Raw genomic sequence first — 6,000 nt, 5'->3', positions numbered from 1 at the left:
AGTTGTTCGGACAGAACAAGGGGATACTGCGTGGTTTAAAGTCAGGAAAGGTGTGCATCACAGTTGTATCCTTTCACCATACCTGTTCAATATGCATGCTGAGCAAATAATATAAGAAGCTGGACTATAGGAAAAAGAACGGGGCATCAGGATTGGAGGAAGGCTCGTTAACAACCTGTGTTATGCACATGACACAACCTTGCTTGCTCAAAGTGTAGAGGACTCAAAGCACTTACTGATGAACATCAAAGACCACAGCCTTCGGTATGGATTACACCTCAACATAAAGAAAACAAAAATCCTCACAACTGGACCTATAAGCCACATCATGATAAATGGAGAAAAGTTGTGAAGGGTTTCATTTTACTTCGATCCACAATCAACACCCATGAAAGCAGCAGTCAAGAAGTCAGAAGAAAATCGATTTGGCGCTTTCTATAAAGCTAGAAATAGAGCTACCATACGATCTAGCAATCCCATTCCTTGGAATATATCCTAGAGAAATAAGAGCCTTTACATGAACTGGTATATGCACACCCATGTTTGTTGCAGCACTGTTTACAATAGCAAAAGGATGGAAGCAACCAAGGTGCCCATCAACAGATGAATGGATAAATAAATTATGATATATTCACACAATGGAATACCACGTATCAATAAAGAACAGTGGTAAATCTGTGAAACATTTCATAACATGGAGGAATCTGGAAGGCATTATGCTGAGTGAAATTAGTCAGTTGCAAAAGCAGAAATATTGTATAAGGCCACTATTATAAGAACTCGAGACATAGTTTAAACAGAGAAGAAAATATTCTTTGATGGTTACGAGAGAGGGGAGGGAGGGAGTGTGCGACAGGGGTAGTCACTAATTAGGTAGTAGATAAGAAGTACTTTAGGTGAAGGGAAAGACAACACACAATACGGGCAAGGTCAGCACAACTGGACTAAACCAAAAGCAAAGAAGTTTCCAGAATAAACTGAATGCTTCGAAGGTCAGCATAGCAGGGGCTGGGATTTGGGGGCCATGGTTTCATGAGACATCTAAGTCAATTGGCATAATAAAATCTATTAAGAAAGCATTCTGCATCCCATTTTGGAGAGTGGCATCTGGGGCCTTAAATGCTAGTAAGCAGCCATCTAAGATGCATCAATTGATCTCAACCCACCTGGACCAAAGGAGAATGAAGAACATCAAGGGCACAAGGTAATTATGAGCCCAAGAGATGGAAAGGGCCACATAAACCAGAGACTACATCAGCCTGAGACCAGAAAAACTAGATGGTGCCTGGCTACAACCAATGACTGTCCTGACAGGGAACACAACAGAGAACCCCTGAGGGAGCAGGAGAGCAGTGGGATGCAGACCCCAAATTCTCTTAAAAAGACTAGACTTAATGGCCTGACTGAGACTAGAAGGACCCCAGAGGTCATGGCCCCCAGACCTTCTGTTGGCCCAGGACAGGAACCATTCCCAAAGCCAATTTTTCAGACAGGGATTAGACTGGACAATGAGATGGAGAAGGATGCTGGTGAGGAGTGAGCTTCTTGGATTAGGTGGACACTTGAGACTATGTTGGCATCGCCTGCCTGGAGGGGAGATGAGAGGGTAGAGGGGGTTAGAAGCTTGCAAAATGGACACCAAAAGAGAGAGTGGAGGGAGGAAGCAGGCTGTCTTATTTGGGGGAGAGCAATTGGGAGTACGTAGCAAGGTGTATATAAGTTTTTGTGAGAGAGGCTGACTTGATTTGTAAACTTTCACTTAAAGCACAATAAAAATTAAAAGAAGGGGGGGCGGAGCCAAGATGGCGGACTAGGCAGACGTTACCTCGGATCCCTCTTACAACAAAGACACGGAAAAACAAGTGAATCGATCACATACATAACAATCTACGAATCCTGAACAACAAACACAGATTTAGAGACGGAGAACGAACTAATACGGGGAAGCAGCGATTGTTTCCAGAGCCTGGAGCCAGCGTACCAGTCAGGTACGGCACAAGCACAGAGACCTGCTCCACCCCCCTGAACTAACCCCGGGAGGGGGACCAGCCGGTTCCACGGGCGGCGTGGGACGCAGCCGGTAGGAGAAGTCCCCGGGAGGCAGTGACTGATCTTGGAGCAGAAAGAGCAGCATCCGAGCCGGGGAACCGTCCCGCAGGGATTTGGACTGCACGCAGGTACGCCATAAACACGGAGAGTTGCTCCACCCCCTAAACTAACCCCGGGAAGGGGACCAGCCGGGTCGCGCGGGCGGCGTGGGACGCAGCCGGTAGGAGAAGTCCCCGGGAGGTAGCGACTGGTATTGGAGTGGGGAGAACAGCGTTCCAGCCAGGACACTCAGTCGCGGCACAAGCACAGGGAGCTACTCCACCCATCTGAACTAACCCCGGGAGGGGGCCCACCTAGTTCACGGGGGCGGCACGGCCACGCGGCTGGAGAGACGAGAAGTCCCCGGGAGGCAGCGACTGATTTTGGAGTTGAGAGTGCACCGTCCCAGTAGGGGAGCCTTGACGCTGGGCGTGGGGCTGGAAGCGGAGGATCTGACCGTGACTCCAGCGGGCCAGACCCTCTGGGGGCAATCTCCACACAGCCAGCACACATAGGCGACGCGCCCGCGGGAATCTCAGATATAACAGTCATTCCAAGCAAGACAAGCAACTCTGGCTATATTCTGAGGTGCTACTCTCCTATCTCTCTGTTCCCTCCCCCACCCTTCCCAGGCAGCTTCATTAACATCTGAATAGCCTGAGCCAAAGGGAGAACTCTGATAGGGATCTGACTGCAGTTTTTTTTTAGCGGATTTTCTGGAAAAACTAGTTTCCCAGTGATGGCTCGGAGACAACAATCCATATCAAACCACTTAAAGAAGCAGACCGGGACAGCTTCTCCAACCCCCCAAACAAAAGAATCAAAATCTTTCCCAAATGAAGATACAATTTTGGAATTATCAGATACAGAATATAAAAAACTAATTTACAGAATGCTTAATGATATCACAAATGAAATTAGGATATCTGCAGAAAAAGCCAAGGAACACACTGATAAAACTGTTGAAGAACTCAAAAAGATTATTCAAGAACATACTGGAAAAATTAATAAGTTGCAAGAATCCATAGAGAGACAACATGTAGAAATCCAAAAGATTAACAATAAAATAACAGAATTAGACAACGTAATAGGAAGTCAGAGGAGCAGACTCGAGCAATTAGAATGCAGACTGGGACATCTGGAGGACCAGGGAATCAACACCAACATAGCTGAAAAAAAATCAGATAAAAGAATTAAAAAAAATGAAGAAACCCTAAGAATTATGTGGGACTCTATCAAGAAGGATAACCTGCGGGTGATTGGAGTCCCAGAACAGGGAGGGGGGACAGAAAACACAGAGAAAATAGTTGAAGAACTTCTGACAGAAAACTTCCCTGACATCATGAAAGACGAAAGGATATCTATCCAAGATGCTCATCGAACCCCATTTAAGATTGATCCAAAAAGAAAAACACCAAGACATATTATCATCAAACTCACCAAAACCAAAGATAAACAGAAAATTTTAAAAGCAGCCAGGGAGAAAAGAAAGGTTTCCTTCAAGGGAGAATCAATAAGAATATGTTCTGACTACTCAGCAGAAACCATGCAGGCAAGAAGGGAATGGGACGACATATACAGAACACTGAAGGAGAAAAACTGCCAGCCAAGGATCATATATCCAGCAAAACTCTCTCTGAAATATGAAGGCGAAATTAAGATATTTACAGACAAACACAAGTTTAGAGAATTTGCAAAAACCAAACCAAAGCTACAAGAAATACTAAAGGATATTGTTTGGTCAGAGAACCAATAATATCAGATATCAGTACAACACAAGGTCACAAAACAGAACGTCCTGATATCAACTCAAATAGGGAAATCACAAAAACAAACAAATTAAGATTAATTAAAAAAAAAAATACACATAACAGGGAATCATGGAAGTCAATAGGTAAAAGATCACAATAATCAAAAAGAGGGACTAAATACAGGAGGCATTGAACTGCCATATGGAGAGTGATACAAGGCGATATAGAACAATACAAGTTAGGTTTTTACTTAGAAAAATAGGGGTATATAATGAGGTAACCACAAAAAGGTATAACAACTCTATAACTCAAGACAAAAACCAAGAAAAACGTAACGACTCAACTAACATAAAGTCAAACACTATGAAAATGAGGATCTCACAATTTACTAAGAAAAACGCCTCAGCACAAAAAAGTATGTGGAAAAATGAAATTGTCAACAACACACATAAAAAGGCATCAAAATGACAGCACTAAAAACTTATTTATCTATAATTACCCTGAATGTAAATGGACTAAATGCACCAATAAAGAGACAGAGAGTCACAGACTGGATAAAGAAACACGATCCATCTATATGCTGCCTACAAGAGACACACCTTAGACTTAGAGACTCAAACAAACTAAAACTCAAAGGATGGAAAAAAGTATATCAAGCAAACAATAAACAAAAAAGAAGAGGAGTAGCAATATTAATTTCTGACAAAATAGACTTTAGACTTAAATCCACCACAAAGGATAAAGAAGGACACTATATAATGATAAAAGGGACAATTGATCAGGAAGACATAACCATATTAAATATTTACGCACCCAATGACAGGGCTGCAAGATACATAAATCAAATTTTAACAGAACTGAAAAGCGAGATAGATACCTCCACAATTATAGTAGGAGACTTCAACACACCACTTTCGGAGAAGGACAGGACATCCAGTAAGAAGCTCAATAGAGACACGGAAGACCTACTTACAACAATCAACCAACTTGACCTCATTGACTTATACAGAACTCTCCACCCAACTGCTGCAAAATATACTTTTTTTTCCAGCGCACATGGAACATTCTCTAGAATAGACCACATATTAGGTCATAAAACAAACCTTTGCAGAGTCCAAAACATCGAAATATTACAAAGCATCTTCTCAGATCACAAGGCAATAAAACTAGAGATCAATAACAGAAAAACGAGGGAAAAGAAATCAAATACTTGGAAAATGAACAATACCCTCCTGAAAAAAGACTGGGTTATAGAAGACATCAAGGAGGGAATAAGGAAATTCATATAAAGCAACGAGAATGAAAATACTTCCTATCAAAACCTCTGGGACACAGCAAAAGCAGTGCTCAGAGGCCAATTTATATCAATAAATGCACACATACAAAAAGAAGAAAGAGCCAAAATCAGAGAACTGTCCCTACAACTTGAACAAATAGAAAGTGAGCAACAAAAGAATCCATCAGGCACCAGAAGAAAACAAATAATAAAAATTAGAGCTGAACTAAATGAATTAGAGAACAGAAAAACAATTGAAAGAATTAACAAAGCCAAAAGCTGGTTCTTTGAAAAAATTAACAAAATTGATAAACCATTGGCTAGACTGACTAAAGAAATACAGGAAAGGAAACAAATAACCCGAATAAGAAACGAGAAGGACCACATCACAACAGAACCAAATGAAATTAAAAGAATCATTTCAGATTATTATGAAAAATTGTACTCTAACAAATTTGAAAACCTAGAAGAAATGGATGAATTCCTGGAAAAACACTACCTACCTAAACTAACACATTCAGAAGTAGAACAACTAAATAGACCCATAACAAAAAAAGAGATTGAAACGATAATCAAAAAACTCCCAACAAAAAAAAGTCCTGGCCCGGATGGCTTCACTGCAGAGTTCTACCAAATTTTCAGAGAAGAGTTAACACCACTACTACTAAAGGTATTCCAAAGCATAGAAAATGACGGAATACTACCCAACTCATTCTATGAAGCCACCATCTCCCTGATACCAAAACCAGGTAAAGACATTACAAAAAAAGAAAATTATAGACCTATATCCCTCATGAACATTGATGCAAAAATCCTCAACAAAATTCTAGCCAATAGAATCCAACAACACATCAAAAAAATAATTCACCCTGATCAAGTGGGATT

Source organism: Loxodonta africana, chromosome 8 (genome assembly GCF_030014295.1).
Source record: "Loxodonta africana isolate mLoxAfr1 chromosome 8, mLoxAfr1.hap2, whole genome shotgun sequence".
NCBI lineage: Eukaryota > Metazoa > Chordata > Mammalia > Proboscidea > Elephantidae > Loxodonta > Loxodonta africana.
Note: the sequence above shows the minus strand (reverse complement) of the source record.